This window comes from Pinus tabuliformis, chromosome 1_2 (genome assembly GCF_031772625.1).
Source record: "Pinus tabuliformis cultivar Carrire ecotype Pingquan chromosome 1_2, CPIR1, whole genome shotgun sequence".
In the NCBI taxonomy this organism is placed as follows: Eukaryota; Viridiplantae; Streptophyta; class Pinopsida; order Pinales; family Pinaceae; genus Pinus; species Pinus tabuliformis.
The window spans coordinates 798,478,004-798,500,312 of NC_142298.1; positions in this window are offsets into that span (position 1 = coordinate 798,478,004).

The following is a 22,309-nucleotide window of genomic DNA, read 5'->3' on the forward strand; positions in this document are numbered from 1 at the left end:
TATATGAGAATCATTAAGGACGTCGGCTATCTCCTCCTAATAGTTGCATTGCTATCTATTAGGTCATTCATTCATTAATATTTCATCTACTAATCAAAACATGATGAGAGCCATATATCAAGTTTATCATGAAACATGCTTATAACCATCGAATAGCCATATATATATCAATGATGGAACAACCACTAAAGCCACATAATGACAAGGACATTTACTCATGAGATATCAAAGGAAAAGGAGCTCTTATTAACATATGCAAATCCAACCAAGTCAGGGGACTTCCACGTACCAATCGACCATAGATTGGGCTAAACCAAATCTCTCTTTCAGCCAAAAACCTATGTGCCATATTCCAAGCTTGAATGTGGGATCTCATGGAATAAACAAACCAAGGTTTCCAGAGGTCAAACCAACTCAACCCTTAACCAATGATTCCACCTCACGGTCGGACATCACTAACCATCACCTGATCAATCTCTACCTGCATTGTCCAAGGCTCCAGAGCGTTTGTTCCAACCAAGGGTTCCAGGACTAGTAACTTGTCTAGTCAATTTAATGTCTTAAATTGCTCTACATAAATTATCAATCCGGGTATCATAAACTGATGAAGTGTGGTGCACCATATGTGCTTAGTTAACCTTTTTCTTACTTCGTTGTTTTATAGATTTTATTTTGTTTTGGGGTTTTGTTTTTGTTGGTTTCCTAAAGTGTCTAATGCAGATGAAAATCCTATTCTAAAGTCTTAAGAATACTTTTAAAGGACAAGTATGGATAGAGATTTCAAGACAAGGCCTAAGGCCTAAGTCCCTAATGGTAACTTCCAAAACTTTAGCACTTCAAAAGATCTCAAAACATGTTATTGATGGAATTAGTACTTGAAAAAAAGTGTAAATATGCAGCTACTTCAATCAAAATGGAATGCAACAACCAATCAATGAGCTAGTGACTATGAAACCCAGTATCCTTGCTGTTGTATGAAAAAGAAAGTAAAAACTGAACTTAAAGCAACTCAAAGACTGAAAGCAAAGCAACTAATTCATCACACTACTTCAACTCTTATGATCCTTTACCCTTCAGCTCAATCTACCTTATGGGAAGCAATCATGAACAAGTTAAGCAATATGATATCTAAATTGCAAGAAATTAAATTGCATAAAGGAAACTAATCACACTACTTCAACTCTTCTGATCCTTTACCCTTCAACTCAATCTACCTTATGGGAAGCAATCATGAACAAGTAAAGCAATATGATATCTAAATTGCAAGAAATTAAATTGCATAAAGGAAACTAATCACACTACTTCAACTCTTCTGATCCTTTACCCTTCAGCTCAATCTACCTTATGGGAAGCAATCATGAACAAGTTAAGCAATATGATATCTAAATTGCAAAAAAGTAAATGAGCAAAACAAAACTAATTGAAATAACAATGCTAGAATTAGAACTCAAAAAGAAAATAAATCAGCAGAAGGACAAGATGATTCCGTCATGTCATTAGTCATTAAAAAGCTATGTGCATTACTAACCTACAATCAACCGGTTGAGCACACTTGCATGAATTAAAATTGCATGAATGAAAAATCTAATCTATCAAACTTGAAAGCAATTAAATGACATAATGAAATCAAATAAAAATTACAAAATGAAATCTACTCTACCTTACATTCTAATGCGTTCCATGACATCTACTTCACATCTCTTTCCATGTTGAGAACATCAAAGCTTTATTCAAATTCTTCAAAATTACGAAGTACAACAAAGTTCTCCAAAGCTTTCAAAAGCCATCAAGAAAGAACTACAAACTCCAAGCTAAAGAACTCACAAGCTAAAAAGACTAATAAGCTAAGCTCCCCAATGAAGGAGAGAGATCTCCTATTTATATAAAAAGATGAGAAGCCATCTCATTAATGAGAGTCCATGAATCTCTCCCTCTACCTCTAGAGTCCTAATCAAAACAGGAATTGATAAGACACATGTCTTCTTAGATTTACAATACAATTAGGAGATGTGACATATATCCTCATGGTCCCATGATTCTTTCCACTAAAATTCGAATTTGGCCTTAGAGTGCCACATAAGGGTCTTCTAGAAGCCTCCTTTAAACCTACACATGTCAACAATCTCAACCCATTTGTTAGGTATAAGCATATGCACATTATTTTCTAATTTTTAACCACAAATTCACTTAAAAGGCTTAGAATTAATAAAGATTGGAAAAACATAAATGTGGCCCAATGATAATGAAAGTGGGATGAATGTGGTGACATAGTAGTGAAATGGAGGTGAAATGGAGGTGATATAATGGACATAATAGTGAAAGTGTAATGGAAATGAATGACATTTTCAAGACTCAACATAACTCAACCCACAATTGTTGTCGGGCCTAGAGAGTTTGTCCAACCAGGGCTTCTAAGACTAGTAACTCAACCCACCAAGGACTCCAGAGCGTTTATCCAACCAAGGCTTCTAGGACTAGTAACTCAACCCAAGTTGTTACCAGGCTTCCAGTGCATTTTTCCAACCAAGGCTTCAGGAACTAATAACTCAACCCACATCCATAAGGAACATAAGCACCATCCAGAAAACAAAGATAAAACCCACAACACCAAGGCTATCCAAGAAATGGAAAGGCTAGGCAAAACCATTATCAATCCAGGCAGTCCTTTGTGCCAATGACATATCATAACTAAGAAATTGCATGCATGTGCCATGCATGGAAAAACTAGCAAGGAAGACATACATGCAACTCAGTACCTGCAAGAAAAACTCATTGTAGCCGTTGATCCCACTGTCCCCTTGCGTTTTCTTTCTCCTCCTTTGCCTTCTTGCTCAAAATTTCAAGTATGCCACACTCCTCCAAGAGTGCTTCAAAAGAACTCTAAATGTCCAAGAGTATGAAAGAGAGAATAGAATGAGAGTGATAAATATTGAACCGACAAAAGCTATGAACTTATCCTCAGAAGCCTTTTCATCATTGAGGCCTCTATTTTCTTCATTTTCCTTATTTTTTCCTTCAATTTCCTCCTCACATGCAACATGTGACCTTTCACCTTCCTTTCTCATATTTTACATTATTTTCATAAATAAATCCCAATTAAAGCCACTTTGCCTTTTCAAAGCCCTTGTCATTTCCTTTTCCAATTTCTATAGCCATTTATTAATCACAAGTGATCCCCATCGCTATGTTTTTTTTGCCCAACATTCATCTTGGAATATGTGTCTCATGATATTGGTTATTATTTGCCTTTATTAACTTTATTAAATGGATTTTTTACTGGGGTTGTTACAGGACCCTCCCCCTTGGGGAACACCGTCCTTGGTGTTCAATGACACCTACAACCAGTAAAACCATTGAAAAGCAAAACATATTGCCCATGGAGCTTTATAACTTAGCTAGTTGCAATGTTTACAATGAACAACCTGCTAGAAAGCAAACCAAACATGACAAACGTAGCAACATCACAACATGACAACCATACCTCTTATTGGAGCTTTATAACACAACTCATGGCGATATGTACATCCATATACATATATACATATACCACAACACCACACCAAAGCATATACCAAAATACATCTGCTCAACTAGTGAATAGAGAAGGATACATAGCCTGCATCTGATCAACCATCTTCCATGTAACTTCATCGGGCCCAAAGTGCTTCCACTGCACCTTAATCTGCTTGATTGCTCGGTTCCGGAGCATGAGAATCTTTCTCTTCAAAATGCATTGAGGTCCTGGCTAAAATTCTCCTTTTTGCTCCACTTGCAATACAAACTAGTCAATCACATGATCAACATCTCTAACATACTTCTAAAGCAATGGCACATGAAATACATCATATAATTTCACTGTCGGAGGTAGTGCAAGTCGATAGGCTACTGATCCAATCCTCTTAAGAATCTTGAAAGGCCCGCAATACCAAGGTGCCAACTTGGCACATGATCCAATCCTCAAGGAGCTCTTCTTGGGCTTGATGTGCAAGTACACATGTTCCCCAACCTGGAACTCCTTAAACATCTTGTTCTGATATGCATCACTCTTTTATCTATCCTATGCTTCCTTTAGATTCTTCTTAATAACCTACATTTCTTGTTCCATCTTTGTCAACATGTTTAGTCCTATCAATACCTTGTTCACTGGATCACTCAAACTGAAGGGAGTATTACAACTCCACCCATAGAGTGTCTCAAATGGACTCATCCTTAGAGACTCGTAATACCCATTGTTATAAGCGAACTCAAATAGTGGAAGATACTCTTCCAAGTTTCGTTGCTAATGCATGACGCACATTCTTAGCATGTCCTCCAAAATCCTATTTACCCTCTCTGTTTTTCCATCTATCTGCATGATCCAGATCTCTTCAGATACTGGAATTAGCCAATACTTTTGTGATGTTAGCAAAATTGCATGTGAAAGAATATGAAAAACCACATGTGCATGTTGTAAAGAAGAGAAAACATAATAACGATCATCACATCAAAGAACACAAACACATTGATAACGAAGTTCACCCAGTGTGGGTTACGTCTCCGGGCCTGGTGTCAAGAGTAGGGAGGCCACTTCATTAAATGTTGCAAGATGATGATGAGTACATGGTACATTCTTTGTCATTACAAGGATAAATTCCCTCAGCCAGAGTGACATGTCTCTCCATGAGACGTTCTCCTACAGGAACTCTCACTTATATGGGCCTTCCTTCGGCATGAAAAGCTAATAAATTCTCACATGATGTGGCATACAAGTATCCTTAAACATAATGGTAACAAGGATCTCAACAACAAAACCATCATCTCAGCAAATCAAAAGAAAGGCATGGTACAACTGCATAATATACCTCCACTTTTGGGGATGGCTTGAAAATGCAAAGCTCTGTTGACGAAACAGACTGTGCCATTGAATTCGTGGCACGAAATCGTGTCAAATGACTATAAACTTTGCCCCTTTTTGACACCGTTAAAATCTGGACCCTCAGGAATCTCAAAGATTCCTTTTTGAAGATGGGAAAAAAATCTGCTGCTCGGATGAAAATTCTGAGCACACCACTACGCTCCCTGTGAAATTTTGTGAAAAATGACTATAAAGTCAACATCATTCTGCCTCTGTCAAAAATCAGCTTCCAAGGGAATCTTTTAGATTCCACAAGATTCTACAAACATTCCTTGCTTCTAACTACCTAAACTTATGTTGCTAAGATGAGGAAACAGACCACACCATCGTGTTCCCTGCGAAATTATGGTTCTTTGAGTATAAAGTTGGCATGTTTTTGTCATCGTGAAAAAATCACCCTCTAGGGGATCTCTTAGATTCCTCCAAGATCATGCATGAGAATTTTATGTGGAATATTCCCCTGGAATATACCTTGTCTCGAAAATCATGCCATGCCTGGACTGGGTTCCAAACGCACAGTTCCGCTCTCTATCCTTCGCTCGGTTCTCCTCCTCCTCGACGAATGGAAAAATATGGTATTTATGTAAAAAATTGGGCAATCATTTCAAATTTAGATCATTGTCCTAATGGTAGAGGCCCTCTGTTAATGTGGCAGGGACATGGGGTCAAACCCCACTTGCGGCCACATTCCATAACAATTTTTGTTTTGGCGCATTATGTTATGAAACTAACTCACAAAAAGATAGAAAAGATAGATCAACGCCTTAGAAATAAGCCTCTTCGAGGGGGCAACCTCCTTTACATTACACAAATGAACAATTCTTGGATGATACAAATGACAAGACCTCCTTTCTATATAATGGAGTATAAGGGGTCATAATATAATCAGAGCCGACATAACAGTAATAATGTAAGGGCACAATAATAACAATATGTGGACTACATGGGCACAATAATATAATAAGGGGGTTGCAGTAATAACAATAAGGGGTTAAACTAATAGAATAGGGACCTAACATGCCCCTCTCCTTCAAAAAGTATTGTCCTAAATGCTGGAGTAGTTCTGGAAGCTTCTGTATAAAATTCTTACCCTCCCATGTGGAATCTTTAGCAGGTAAGTTCTTCCACTTGATGAGATACTTTGAAATTGATTGATTTCGTAGCTGTCGGGTTCTTGTTTCTATGACTGCTTTAGGTTCCAATATGATTTTTCCTTCCTCATCAAGTTCTGGCAATATTGTTTGAACTGGGATCTTCTCATTATGTAAGGTCGCCATTTCTCAAGTGCATGTAGCCTTGCCAACATTTCCTTCTCATAAATAGCTTTGTGTAAATACTTTCCTTTGATTGGACGACTTTCGAAAGCAATGGGTATTTCTTCTTGCGTTAGAACATCCCCAATTACATTTCCCGAGGCATCACATTCCAGAACAAAGGTTTTTGTGAAGTCTGGCGTAGCTAAGGTCGGTGCTTGGCGCATTGCCTCTTTAAGATGTTCGAAGGCCTTTGTTACTTCTGGAGTCCATGAAAATGCATATTTCTTCAATAATGTTGTTTTCGAAATGTCTTCAGTCTTCATTCTGATTTGATGATATCCTGAACGAAGATCCAATTTGGTGAAGTAAATTAATCCATGCAATTCATCCAATAATTCATCAATGATAGTGTTATGAGGAATTTGGTATCTACAGATAAATACTAATTCCTTAGGTAGACAGCTATACTTAGAATAATAGATTTAAAGCGCTTATCCTTTTTCTATAAATGATAAATAAGACAAAGGAATCAAAGGACATACTTGTTCTTCTCCCTTTCCTTTTGTCTCCTTTGTTTGACTCCCGTCGCTCCTTCTCGAACTTAACTCGCTCAAAAAGTACCTGCAAGCATAAACAGAAGACAGAGAACCAATCAAAGCAAAAGATTTATCAAATACAAGTAAATGGAATCATATACATTCACACATATAAACATCATATATCAAGATAAGCATATGGAAAAAGGTGTATAATGCTTTATTATATAGAAGGAAGAATTACAACCATGAAGTCCGATCCATTGCCACTCTTCCAGCTTGGGTTCCAACCAACATCACATCAATAGCACAGCACTCCAACAACATAACACTACTCACTTACAATCTCAATTCTCACTCCAACATTATCTCCTTACAAATTCTCAAAGTCCAGCCCCTGATCACTTAGATGAGTGCTCAATTTATAGGCAAATGGAGGAGGTTTTGTCATGAATGAGGGTATTTAATGGCCTTCCAAACTTAGATTTAGTTTCCATGGAGGAAGGGATGATAGTATAGGAGGTTACTTAACTCATTCCCTATCCAATTTCGAGCTCATAGGAGATGATAAGTGTGGGAATCTTCTAGATGGCTCCAAAAGATGAGAATATTCGCATAACCCTATGTGAATTTCGCTCAATCTCACCCAGCACAGGTCAAAGTGGGCCTAGGTGCTCTGTAGAGCACCCTGACATGGGCCTACCTACACTGAAGCGCACTTACCCATGTCCAAGGTTGCGCTGGTCCCTCAAGGAGGCAATTCTGGAGGGATTCAGGCCAAAGAACTCTCAGGGAAGGAGGTATTCAAAGAGGTGACTTGTCTAGGGCATGTAGCAATTGAATTAGGGTTTCATGAGCCCTAATGGTACTGATCTAAATGATGGGAGTGATGTGCCCAAATGGATCTGTAACAATTGCGCCCTAAAGCATGAAGTCAAAAATAATGATGTCGAGTGATATGCTTTATGATGTGATGAGGAGGTTCCAAAGTGGTTGGTGACCTGCATCGATTACAATACATAATATCATGATATTTTGATTTTTTTCTCATGAATCACTGAGGGAAGGCATACCCATGCTCAACATATAAACTTTCATTACAAGTACATAGACAGTCGTTTATAGATATAGACCCATGATCAGACTGACCATCAATGTAAAGTCATTGTACGGATGATTTACTACACTTCCTGAAATCGTAGCCTAGATGGATGAAACTAGATCCAGGGTCTTCTATCTTGTTCAATCGTTCACTCAAGTATGAGTGTAACCATGCGAATATGTGATCTGAAGTCGAACATGGGAAGACACCATCTGATTACCAGCCAATGATGTAAGCCGTTAAAAGACGCGAGAGAAATCACCGATAATGATAATGAGCCTCAAGGTACTGTAGTACATTTTGCATGGTGTGAATGGATGTTTTCATGTCGAACACCATACAAAGTCTTTCGGTCGAAGGCCAATGATGTCAACATATCGCCGGAAGCGAGAAACCTGCCATTGATGTATGAAAGCCTCAAGGTACTGGAAGGGTGTTTCTAAGTCAACTTCTTGGATAATATGCTAATATCAACAAGAAGCGACTCATCGCAGGAGGGCCTTGATGTATCCCACATTAACGACATGAAATGAGTGTAATGATTTTGGAGACGGAATTGGATTAATGACATAAGGCTCAGGAATGGCGGTCATGAAAATGAAGGTTTATGAGTATTGCAAAGGATGAATTTTAACTGAGTGACTTCTCTTGAACATATCGGCGACACTGAATGGATTGACAGCATTGACCCAAACCAAAAGTAATGGATGGTATGATAGACCAAGGTATGATCACCATCAAGCAGATAACCCAACCCAAATAGTCACAATGATGAAGTGAAAGTGTCATGTTCAAGAGCGACCTGCTGCCATAAAGTGGTTTACCCCTTTTCCCATTTTCCCAGTCATTGTTGACCAGTACCTCTTTATTTTTTATCAAGCTTGAGGAGGATAACATATGCTTGTTGTATAATTCCGCCCTTCGGGTGAATGCATCGTTATGTGATGTTTTAACAAGTTTAGCGAAGGTGAAACTCGATCTTATCATGATGGACAAGTTTGTCGCTACTTGATGTTTTAACGAGTCTAACGATAATGATAACTCGGTCATTTTCATGTTTAGAGAGTTTGAAAAGGGACAAAAAGGAAACTCCACAAGTTCTTTTTCGTAGATTTGTCTCCGAAGTTTGAAAAAGTGTAAAACAATACAGGAGAGAACCTATTGACCATGTTTGGTCAATGTATTCCTTTTTCGTAAATAATCTATCTCAGCCTGAAAAAGGGTTAAACTTAAACTGAGTAGATGTCATTTCCAATCCGTTAACGAGCTAAAAAGGACAAGTGCTTGACAATCTTTTCATATTTCGAGTCTGAAAAAAGCTTAAAGAGGACTCCAAGGGGGTTCCTTTTTCGATGTTTAACAGAGCTCGAAAAAGAGATAAAAGTATGCTCTGTGGTCAAAATACAATTCACGATCGTGCACATCAAATTTTGTAAGTCAGCTGTAAATCTGTTCAAAGCTACACCAAATGGATTAAACATACCTATTTCATTGGTAAATATAGGTAAATACTAAAGTTTACTCATTTAATGATCATGGAATAAACATAAAAATAAGAATTTACCATGTTATTTTCACCATTTGATATTTACCATTCTGTTTCTGCTCTGTTTTTTACCTCGATCTTCATCAGTTGATTGCGAGAGATTCTGCGGATCATTTCTCATGCCGTCCAGACCAAGTAGGAGATCTATCCCTCCTCTTTCTTTTCATACCATTCTTATACTGTTTCATGCAAGTTTGTAGGGTTTTTAGGGCCCCTGGGGTTTGAATTTTTTGCCCTGGGACCAGCGTAGGCTTGCCTGTCAAAAACTATGCTGGGGAGCACCCAGATTGAAGGGATTCTACACTGCAACACAGTGTCTCCTTGCCTGGGCTATGCTGGGTGAGTTTCCCAAACTTGTTTCACCAAAATGACCCAAAATTTCTTCAGTTTTTTGCATGAAAAGGATCCTAACTAAGCTTGTGGTTTGATTTTAGGCTTTCATCGGATCAGAATGTCTATTACTTGGTGAGAAAGAGAGCATGAAGAACAAGACATGGTTTCCCTAAATGATCCGGGTATAGTTGAGGCCCTCAAAAACTGTGGGTTTCTCAAATACTTCAAGTTGTCCAGAATGAGGCAACAATCAGAACTATTGCAGTTCCTAGTTCATGCATGGGATCCGATAGATCAGGCTTTTCACATAAGAGACAAAGTTGTCCCTATTGTGATCGATGATGTTTACTTCCTTACAGGGTTGTTGAGACGTGGTGCCCCCATATCTCTTTCAAGTGCTTCCCGTGGAGGGGAGTCAGTGAGGGACTATGTTCGACAATTCTGTCGGCCAGGTACACAGCCTAACAAGGACGGAAATATAATCATCAAGGATATCCGTGATTTGTGGTGAGCTCCAGTATTGTAGCAATAATGCTACAACTCCTGGGGCTTCCTGTCTCTTAATTTTATCAACCCGGTAGTTCGTACAAACTTGGAAGCGACGGTGCTGTATGCACAAGTACTAGCTCTTGTCGCAGCTGTCACTTGGTCAGCTGGCACAAGTCCGCTAGGGCTCAAGCCAACTTCTATAGGCTCACAGAAGAAGCTTTATCAATGATGGACGAAAGCTAGCTCAAAGAAGACTAATCTACTTGGCAAAAATGAACTGAAAGCAAATCAAAACATGAAACCCTAGGAAACCCTAATTTAACTAGTCTAACCTCTATGATGCAAAGAATGTGAAGGAAACTTCTACCAATGGTGCCATTACTTCTAATAAGTGAAAATGCATGAATCTAATCTACTTGCAGCATAAAAGACATGTTTTTGTATTTTTCCTTTAAGTGGATGGAGTGATTGTGATTTTGTGCTTATTAGGGTTTGGTTGTGCAGATGTGATGCGGAAGGAAGGGAAGCTTGGGAAAGGTTGGGGAGGCTAGGAGAGGTCCCCAGAGATCCTTAGCATCAGTCCACAGAGGTTCCTCACGTTCAGAGGCTCAGCAACCGAGTGAGTGGCCTCCTACAGGATGTCTGCAGGGGATTCTACAGGAACCGCAGAGGTTTCTACAGGAAGTCTACAAATTTCTACAGGATGACCTACCGTGGGTGTTTGAAGTGATGGAGGAGTGATGGAATGGTAGGGGAAGATGTGTAAGGTAGGAATAAGGCTGGTGATGGCTCAGGGGTGGAGAAGTAGGTTGGAGAACGAGTGTGTGAAGTGGGTTGATGGATGAAAGGTTATAACAACGAAATGTCTAAAGGATGGAGTTACGTGAGGAGTGGAGGAGTTTAGGAGATAACAGAGCGTAACAGAGGTCAAGAATGTGGTTGTATGCGTGATCAAGACGAAGAAGGAGGTAATAGAATGATGAAAAATAGTGTAAATGAAACAAATGCTTATGACTGTCACCAAGATGAAAACTCATTAACCTAATCTACCTGAACTCAATGAACAACAAGATAAAGCGTATCAAGGAATGTGCATGAAGCAGTGATGAAGGTGTATGGTGCAGGAGTGAAGTGCATGGAAGGATTGATCATAAACGAGACTATGTTGCAGCATGTATAACGTGAAGAACTGCGTATTTTTGTGGCTGGTATAGGCTGCACTCCAATCTCCAAACGGAGATGGCAGTGGAGACTTTCTCAACCTTTTTTGCTGGAGCTCCAATGTATTATCAACCTGCTAATCTACTAAACAACTGAAATCAATTCAACCATAAACTAGTCCTATCTATGCTCATGAAAACGACTAAATTACCAAACTGTGAATTCGAATTGCATGTGAAAATAAACAAACTCAAGGTGCTGGAACGAAATGCAAACACATTACAACACTGAGGAGATCTATTGCTCTCAGGTTGGGCCCTAACCTGAGAGCTATAACTCCTTGAGAAAACTTAGAACTAGCTCAAAATCTGTCTTCTTTATTCATAATCTGATATCATGCCAAATTGGCTTACAAAAAGGAACAAAGACCGAGCTGTGCTCAAAATTACAATAGTAATGCGAGAGTTTCAACAACCTATCAAAGGCTACGGCCTCCATACTTATGCAAAACGATCATCCAACAAGTGTCCTTGATTTTAGGAGCTCGGCTGTCCAACTGAAGTTTAACTTGCTGATCCTGTAGGACAGTCATAATTGCTGTTCCTGTAGAACAGTTATAACTGTTGTTCCTGTAGAACAACTGGCTGCTTCTAAGCTCGGTGGGGAGATGGATTGGAGCTCGGATTTCTTGGTGGGAAACACGAGGAAGGTCCCAAGACTGTGGACATCCTCTCCTAAAAACCAGCAGTGCCACCTCCTTGTCTCCTTGTCTCCTTTTCACGTGGTCTTTTCTCCCTTTTAATGCAAAAACCTGAAATCATAATGCATTAGTCACGTAGATAAAGTGTCTACCCTTCTTCCTACAAACAACACGAATAAACCAGGAAATGCATGCATAAGCAGTAAAAAGTGAATGGTTTGAGCAAAACAAGTAGGCCAAATGAGCCCAAATTATACCAAAAATTGGGGCTCATCATCACCCCCCAGCTAAACTATTTGCTCATCCTTGAGCAACTTAGTCCAAGTCCTCATCTTTCATTGCTTTCACTGCTTCTCTTGCATCCCAAGGTTCTGTGGTAGGGTCCTCTCTGTAGATGTGAAACCCTGCTTTTATGTTTACCTCTTCCCATTGTTGACTGTCATCTTCCTTTGTACTTCCTTCAGTCAATCCTAGCAATAGTGGTGGGCTGAGTTGAAGGCCAATCCAGCTGGCCTGGAGGCTTTGCATGGACTTCTTGTAAAGGTCAACCCTTGCCAAAGCTTCTCTCATCCGGATGGGGGTATGGTACTCCCGGATTTTCAAGCTGTGGGCCATGGTATTCCATCTGTGTGCACAAGCCTGGGCAGCAATTTCTCCCAAAAACCTTTCCATGTCTTCAAAGTGAGCTATAGCCTGGGCTTGTTGGTCCATAAACTTCAAGGAAGCTATGGGATCCGTAGCCAACTGTTGGTGGGTTGAGATGAGTTCCACCGGGTCCTCTAGTTCCGGCCTAATGAACAGAGGTTCGATCACTTCTCGGTTCATGACCGATTTTGCTTCAGCTGCTCTTTGATCTTCATGGTTTAACCATGAGGCGAGGGCCATCAATTGCATATCACCCAAAGCAATGTTGGGATCCCATGAGACTTCATTAGGCAAAGCCAAGTTGTGGAGGTAGAACTCTGCCAATTTGGCTTTGTCTTCTGCCGAACTAGTAGTGCATAATTCAGAAAATTGTTGTGGGTTTTCGATGTGTGCAATACCTCTTTGGGCCAAGGTGTTTATTTGGAACTGAAGCCATTGATCTTTTAAAAACAATCCATAGGATTTTGCGGGCGTTCTGCACTGAATTGCTTCCATGGCCCAACTGGCCATGCAGGCCAATTGTTCTTCCTTTCGTAGCAGCTGTTCCTTTAAGGCTTGCACTTCAATTCTTGTTTGCTATTCTGCCTCCTGTAGAAGTGTCATTGGCTCTTCAAGACTGGTGGTCAGCTCCTTTTTGCCTTCTTGTTCATTTGTGATGTCCTTGGAGGATGTTCCTGCCCCTGTCTTTAGTTCTTGTAGCTGCAACCGTAGCTTCTGATTTTCTTCCTGTAGAAGTGCCTGCTGGCAACTAGCCACATGTTTAGCCATGGTGAATTCACTCCTGACTTCCCTGAGTTGATCCTGTAGAGGGCCTATGTCTGCCACACCCTTTGATTTGGCGATCTGCATCCATGTGTGGGAACGAACTCTTTCTTTCTCTAGTTCAAAAAATAGAGGCACGGTGAATTTCTGCGGTATGATTTTGCCCGCCTCTAAAAAGGTGTAATATGAATTCAGATTGGGCGAAGGGCTAGGTTCTGGTATGTGTTCTCTTGCTATCTCTTCAGGCAGTTCTGCCTCACCCTCCCTTGGTGATGAGGGTCCTTCTCCTTCCCTCTTTTCTGTTTCCTGTAGCCGGGCCAGAGTATCCTGTAGAACGTTTTCGGCTTCCTGTAGCTGAGTTTTTTCTAACTTTTCCTGCCATGTATTTTTCTTTGGACTCCCTTTCTCGTAGGTGACTGTGACCTTGGAGGGTGACTTTTCTTTGGGAGAAGTAGGTGTATCTTCGATGACGATCGGGCTGCTGGATTGGGCCTGTGGCTTGCCCGTCTTTATCCTAACACTTCTCCGAGCCTTAAAGTACAGAGGAGTCTCCCTCTTCCTTTTGTCTTTTGGCTTAGGTGGCGTATTGAGGCCAGCTAATACAGCTGCTGCCTCCCGTGCCAGAATATCCACCTCCTTTTCTTTGGTTTTTACCTTTTTGGGGCTTCCTGTAGAAGCCTGTTTCTGCAATTTCGGGCTTCCTGTAGAAGACCCTTTCTTGACCGGTTTTGGGCTTCCTGTAGGAGCCTTTTCCTTTAGCAGCTTTGGGTTTCCTGTAGGAGCCTTTTCTTGAGTCTTTGGGCTTCCTGTAGAAGCCTGTGTCTTTGTTTCCGGACTTCCTGTAGAAGTCTGTTCCTTAGTGATTTTCGGGCTTCCTGTAGAACTGCGTTCCTGTAGAAACTGTTCCTGTAGGAGCAGTGTGCAAACTTTAGGGAGGACTGTAGTTGGCCAGCGGTCGAGAGGTGCTTCACCGGTGTTCTGGTAGCCGAAAGCTCGGCGTATCAACGTTTAGAGGAAATCAGAAGAGCCACTCGAGTTTTAAAGTGGAGGTTGATGAATACATGCGCATAATCTAGCCGATTAGATTTTGAATCGGCGTAGCTCGTGGCGCGGGGGGTGAGCTGTCCCCGCCGGACCGTTGGGCGACATCACCCATCATTCACCTACATATTCACTCGCTGCCGCATTCATTCCCACAGATCTGCCGCCGCCCTTTTCGGTTAAACTCGTTTCTCGGCTGACGGGACTATCCTCACATGCGTGTTGCGTATTTTTTTTGTTGTGGCTGCCACCCAAGCATCTGACTATACCATAACTGGCCGACGTGGCCAGTCAACTGGCCATATGGCCGCTCAACCATTCATTTCTACGCCATGCAAACAAATCAAAGTAATACTCATGCGATTTGGTGGAAGGAAAGGTTGAGACACTTACCTGCGCGCGGCTGCACACGATTTTTCGGTTTTTGGACGACGGGGAGCGGATCTACCTGCTGCATGCGGCTTACACAGTCCCGGAGGCTCGTGGTTACAGGATGCTAGCGATGGAGTGGATGCTCTGGTTGCCTGCGCCCGTGTTTTTCTTGCAGAGGGCGGTGCTGTGAATGGTATCCACTCATGCAGGTTTGACTGTTACAGGATTCCCGTGGGGTGCCTTGTAACAGTCTCGCCTCCTTGGGTGCATGTTGCACGACGATGGATGGAATCTTCTGATCACGCTCCAGGAGCTTCTGGTGCTCGACATGGATGTGGTATGAGCTCTCGGTGCTTGCTTTTCTTTGACAAATGGCTTTACCACGAGAACTCATTGATCTGGTTTGCTGGTGCAGGGATCTTGGTTGCATGGCGACGAGGATGGTGGAGCAAGGTTACAACAATGTTCAGGGGTGCCAATCAGTGGCATGCATGCATCCAACCCATTCCTCAGCCGCTAGATCTCCGTTTGAAACAAATTTTTGGCCGTCCCAGATTTCTACAGGAAGTTTCCTGTAGACACAGAGCTTCCTGTAGAAAGTTCGGCCTTCCCGTAGAAAGTCTGCACTTTCCTGTAGAGAATCCGCGCCTTCCTGTAGAAAGACTGCGCCTTCCTGTAGAAAGACTGCGCCTTCCTGTAGAAAGACAGTGCCTTCCTGTAGAAGATTCAAACCATGATAAAATTGCACATACCTTGAAAAACATGGGTGCTCTTGGAGGAGGTACTGATGAGGTTCCTTGTCAGCATGATAAGGACCCTTGGCTGTGATTGAAGAGGCTTCTTCTCCTCCATAGAACATCTGCAACTTGCATGCAATTTTCATATTGTGCTTATTATCTTTTCTCTTTTTTTTTTTTTTTGAAAAGATAACAGGGGCGCCCCCAAAGAGGTTTTCACCCTTGCTACCTGCCCTGAGCGCCTCAGAGAGGTTTTCACTCAAGGATCTTTTTCAACCTTTTCTCTTTTTTTGAAAAAGCAATAGGAGCGCCTCAATGAGGTTTTCACCCCTACTCCCTGCCTTGGGCGCCTCAGAGAGGTTTTCACCCAAGGATCTTTTTTTTTTTTTTTTTTTTTTTTTTTTTTTTTTTTTTTTTTTTTTTTTTTTTTCAGATCTTCTTTCAGGGTGTGCCAGAGGCAGAGGCAGAACCCTTCTCTATGACCAATACAGATTTCTCCATAGTTTTGATAAACTCTTGTCTTGAGATAGGTCTCCTGTAGATCTTCAATCGATGCCCATTGACAAGCATGGGAATGGCTTCCTCATCAATGGTTCGAATGAGGACAGATCCATTGTCATGGCATTGTTCCACTACATACGGTCCCAGCCATCTGGTTCTCAACTTCCCCTTGAAGTCTTTGAACCTGGAGTCATACAACAAGGCCCAATCTCCCGGCTGAAATTGCTTGTCATGGAGATGTTGGTCATGCCACACCTTCCTCTGAAGTTGAACCACTTCTGAGTGAAGGAGGGCCTGCATGCGGTGCTCATCCAGGCCATTCAGCTGCAGCAGCCTTTCTTGTTGTGCATGGCTGAGATCTAGGTCCAGCTGAGCTGCCATCCTCAAAGTGTTATACTCAAACTCAATGGACAGCAAAGCTTTCTTCCCATAGACCAGCTCATATGGTGTGAAACCGGTGGTGGTCTTCCAAGTGGTGTTGTAGGCCCATGTGGCCTCAACCAGGCGATCTGCCCAATCTTTTCTGCTGCTGCTCACCACTTTGGTCAAGATCCCTTCTAATGCTCTGTTGGTGACTTCCACCTGCCCATTTGCTTGAGGATGATAGGGAGTGGAAGTCCTATGCTTGATCTTGTGATGAGCTAGGAGATCTTCAACCAGGTTGGAGGTGAACTGGCTCCCTTGATCGGTGACCAGCTCTCTTGGATAGCCAAACTTATAGAAGATGTTCTCTCTTAGGAACTCGGCCACCTTCTCTTCAGTTGCTGCTTTGATTGCTTTAGTCTCTGCCCACTTTGTCAAGTAGTCAGTACACACAATGATGTAGGATCTTTGCCTTGAAGAGGGATTGATTGGACCCACAAAGTCCATGCCCCACTTCTCAAAGGGCTCAAGAGTCACTTGAGGTTGGAGAGGCATCTCATCCCTTTGGGTCGGTTTCCCCATTCTTTGGCATTGGTCACACTGACTGACATATCTTCTGACATCTTGATGAAGTGTGGGCCAATAGTAGCCTGCCTGCAGGATCTTGAAGGCAGTTCTCTTTGCTGCAAAATGCCCTCCACAAGGCCCATCATGACAAGTGAGGAGGATATCAAAGACTTCCTCCTCCCTTACACAACGCCTTAAGATCTGATCGGGGCCAAGCTTGAACAGATTGCCCCCGATCCAAGTGAATGAGGCACTTTTTCTGATGATTCTGCTCTTCTCTTTTGAAGAGAGGTGCGGAGGGAACTGAGCTGAAACAAGGTAGTTTGCTATATCAGCAAACCATGGAGAGAGTACTGAAATAGCAAACAGATGCTCATCAAGCATCTGTTCATCCACCATCCCATCTTCATCTGCAGACAAATCCAATCTAGACAAAAAGTCAGCAACAACATTTTCTCTACCTGGTTTATCAACAATGGTTAGATCAAACTGCTGCAATAAAAGTAACCATCTAATAATACGAGCATTCACATCAGGTTTATTCATCAAATATCTAATAGCAGCATGGTCAGTATGTACAAAGGTCTGGTAACCAGTAATATAATGTCGGAACTTGTTCAATGCATGGACCACAGCCAAGAATTCCTTCTCGGTTACAGTGTAATTCAGCTCAGCTTTGGACAAGTTTTTGCTAACAAAGTAAATGGCATATGGAAGTTTCTGCTCAACTTGTCCTAAAGCTGCACCTATGGCTTTATTCGAGGCATCAGTGTGGATGTGGAAACGTAGGGCCCAGTTTGGACCTCTCAGGATTGGGGCTGACACCAACTTGTCCTTCAACTCATTTAAAGCCCTCTGACAATCGTCAGTCCATTTAAACTCCACATCTTTTGCCAACAAACCAAACAATGGCGAGGCTAGCTTGCTGAAATCTTTAATGAATCTCCGGTAGTATCCTGCTAATCCCAAGAAACTTCGGACATCCCTTACCTTTTGAGGAGGTGGAACCCTCTTGATGAGAGCAATTTTGTTAGGATCCACCTGCAATCCTTGGGAAGAAATGGTATGGCCTAGCACGGTCCCTTCAGTCATAAGGAATTCACATTTTTCAGGACTGAGGGACAGGTTCATCTCGGTGCATTTGGTTAGGACTTTCCCCAGGTTGGACAATGCTTCCTGGAAGTTGGCCCCATATAGATTAAAGTCATCCATGTATATTTCCACTGCATCATGGACCAGCTCCGAGAAATGTTTAAGACAGCTCTCTGGAAAGTAGCAGGAGCATTGCATAGCCCAAAGGGAAGGACTCGGTAGGCAAAGGTACCCCAAGGACAAGTGAAGGTGGTCTTATCTTGGTCTTCCGGGCTGATTTGGATTTGATTGTACCCACTAAACCCATCCAGGAAAGAGAAGAACTTCTTTCCTGCCAGTCCATCCAACACTTGATCTATGAAAGGTAGAGGGAAATGGTCTTTCTTGGTAGCTTTGTTCAGCTCACGGTAATCCACACAGATTCTCCACTTCCCATTCTTCTTGGGAACCAACACTAGAGGGGACACCCATTCACTATCTGAGATGGGGTAGATGAATCCGGCATCCAACAGTTTTTGCAATTCTTCCTTGACAATGTCCTTAAGGGCAGGATTCATTCTCCTCTGAGGTTGCCTAACCGATTTACAATCCTCTTTGATGTATATATGATGGGTACAGACCGAAGGATGGACTCCTTTCATTTCCTTATAGCTCCAAGCAAAAGCATCTAGGGGGTTGGCCAACAGACTACACAGCTCCTTTTCCTGAGAAGGAGATAAGGAGGAGCTGATCTTCAATGCTTTCTCAGGGCCGAACTCCACATTCTTAACTCTGGGAGTGACAGGGTTGGTTGTACAAAGATCCACTAAGGTGCTAGCTTGGGCATCCTCCACCAATTCTTCTAAGGGTAGTGCACTGGAAGGTGGGTTTTGGATCAAGTTCTCGATCAAGTCATCCTCGGTTGGGGGGTTTCTTCTAGTGGTATCTAGGGTACACAGAGGTGCTGAGTACACCTCGTCTTCTTCTCCTTCTTCCAACCAGAGTGGTAAATCATGCTCTAAAGAGGGTTGGGCAGGAGGGTATAGGACTAGCTGCTTGGACATGGGACCATTTTTGATGGTCATGTTTCCTGCCCAACAACTTATGTAAGCATCTGCAGTAGCTAACCAAGGCCTTCCCAAAATGAGAGGATATCCAGTAAGCTTGGCCTTTGGTTGCAGAACCAGGAAGTCTGCAGGGTATTCCCAAGAATCAATGGAGACCATGACATCCTCCACAATCCCTTCGGGAGTCACGGTGGAGCGATCTGCTAATTGCAGTACTGTCGAGGTCTTCCTCAAGGAACCCTGAAGATTGAGTTTAAGCATGGTATCCCTGGTCATCACATTGATGGCCGCCCCCAGATCAATCAAGGTGTGGGGGATAATGGTGCCATTGATGTGAACATCTACTACAGGACTTCCAAGATCTAGGTACTTTGGGCAAATGACTTGTCCTAGCATGAGGTCAGACAGTTGTCCTATGACATTGATAGTTGAGGCATCTTTCTTCCGTCTGCCTGGGTGTTTGAAACACTTCTCCTTAACCAGCTTGTTATATATTGGCACATCCTTGATGGCTTGGAGGAGTGGGATTTTTACACACAACTGCTTGAGCTCACCCAAAAGCTCATCTTCCTCTGGGTTAGGTTGTGTGGTGGCTGTTAGTCTCTCAGGAAAGGGTGGAATAGGCTTTGGTTCACTCTCCTGATGGTCTTCCTCATCCTCTGGGGGAGGAGGCTGGCGATCTGGAAGAGTCTTTCCAGATCTAAGATTGATCTCCTGGATCTCCACATCATAGGTAGGGCATGAGGTTTCCCCAGTGTATACCTGCTGGGCCTGACTATTGTTGGGGTTCGGGTTCGGTTGAGCAGGCATTTGAGGTTGCCTTGGAGGAGCAGGAGGTAATGGTTGAGGCTGAACTGGCGGTGGAGGCAAAATAGCAGGAGGAGTGTTGTATTGGGGCCTCCACCCCGACTGAGGTGCATTCCATTGAGGCTGTGGCTGGGTATGTGAGTGATATGGATGAGAAGTAGGTTGAGTGGGGTACTGAGGTGGATAAGACCATGGAGGAGGCATGGACCATGAAGGATGAGCAGGGGGACCCCAGGAAGGCATAGGAGTTGACTGGTTGGGGTTGTAATAAGCTTGGGATGCCCCTTGCATCCCCTGCTGATAAGGTCTAGATCCTTGTGGCCTCCTTTGGTTGAGGTAATAGAGAGGCTCTGTGGGAGCTTCGGTCCCTTGGTACATGGCTTTAAACCCAGGTAAGGTTGGACATTGATTTGTGGGATGGTCCTCCTCACAAACGAAACACACTTCAACCGAATGTAATGGACGTTCGTTCTTAGGGTGCCTCCTTGTGCACCTAGGACAGAGGACAGCCAAGGCTCTCTCAGCCTCTTCTTTCTTTTGCTGAATCCTGAATGTATCAAGCTGCATGGCAATGGTTTGTCTCACCTTACTCTTAAGATCTTCTAATTGGTTTGCAAGCTCATGTTTGGAGAAAGGGACACTAGTTGAGAGGTGGTTTCCTCTACCTCGTTTCCGAGCTGCCCTGGAGTGGTTTCTAAATACAGTCTTGATGTCCTCATAAGGCAGTTGGTAAATGTCCCCCCCAGCTAACATGTGAAGGGTATCTAAAAGGTCTTCAGGGACTCCTCGGAGTAGGACCAACTTGAGGGATTCAGGGTCAAGTGTGCACCTGGCCCGCTTATAGCTTAGTTGGAACCTCTCCTCATAATCCTCTAAGGACTCATCATTTCCCATGGACATCCGAAAGATTTCCCCCTTTGTTTCCTTGGACCTACAGTAATCCCGGTACTTGGTGTTGAAAGCTTGCTGCATCTGAGCCCAAGTAGTGATACTATTCCCAGGTAAACCCATGAACCAGCGTAGTGCTGCATCCTTGAGAGTGGAAGGGAAAAGTTTCAACTTTTGCTCATCTTCAGTATAGTCATAGGTTCTACAAAGGACAACAAACTCAAACAGGAAGGTATCTGGATCTTCCGTGGTCAACCCATGGAAGTGAGGTAAGGCGGAGGGGCTAATGTTTTTAATTTTCATCTCTCCATTGGTCTCTCAGATGGGGAAGGCACCTTCTATTCTCTCATCTTCTCTTCTATTGTCAGCCATAGCTTCAGATGGATTGGTCTCTAACTCTTCTTCTACTATAGGGTCTTTGGATATCTCAGGTTGTTCACCTATAGGTTCCTCTAGGTCACTGTCACCAAAGAAGAGAGAAGGGTGACTCAGTGATGTGGTGGGGGTGTTTGGTAGGAATTTTCCTGATCTATCTCGGTTCCTACGAGGCATGAAATGGAAAAGACTTTCTTTTTCTTTTTGCTTGCTTTTGCTTTGCTTTTCTTTTGGTACCTGCAAAACTGAGACAGATTGATCTACAACTAACTATGAAAGATGCAAAATTAACTGAAAGCAGGAAAGAACTAATCTACTTTGCTCAAAGAAATTGCAGAAAGGAAATGCTAGTCTATGAAAGCAGGAAATGCTAATCTATGAAAGCAGGAAATGCTAATCTATGAAAGCAGGAAATGCTAATCTATGAAAGCAGGAAATGTCTATGCTACTTTTGCAGAATGGAAATGAAGTAAACTACTAGCAGAAGGTAAGAGTAAGAAAGTAGAAGAAAAGCAACAATTACTAATACTCTGACGCTTCCCCGGCAACGGCGCCAAAAAGATGGTGAGCTCCAGTATTGTAGCAATAATGCTACAACTCCTGGGGCTTCCTGTCTCTTAATTTTATCAACCCGGTAGTTCGTACAAACTTGGAAGCGACGGTGCTGTATGCACAAGTACTAGCTCTTGTCGTAGCTGTCACTTGGTCAGCTGGCACAAGTCTGCTAGGGCTCAAGCCAACTTCTATAGGCTCACAGAAGAAGCTTTGTCAATGATGGACGAAAGCTAGATCAAAGAAGACTAATCTACTTGGCAAAAATGAACTGAAAGCAAATCAAAACATGAAACCCTAGGAAACCCTAATTTAACTAGTCTAACCTCTATGATGCAAAGAATGTGAAGGAAACTTCTACCAATGGTGCCATTACTTCTAATAAGTGAAAATGCATGAATCTAATCTACTTGCAGCATAAAAGACATGTTTTTGTATTTTTCCTTTAAGTGGATGGAGTGATTGTGATTTTGTGCTTATTAGGGTTTGGTTGTGCAGATGTGATGCGGAAGGAAGGGAAGCTTGGGAAAGGTTGGGGAGGCTA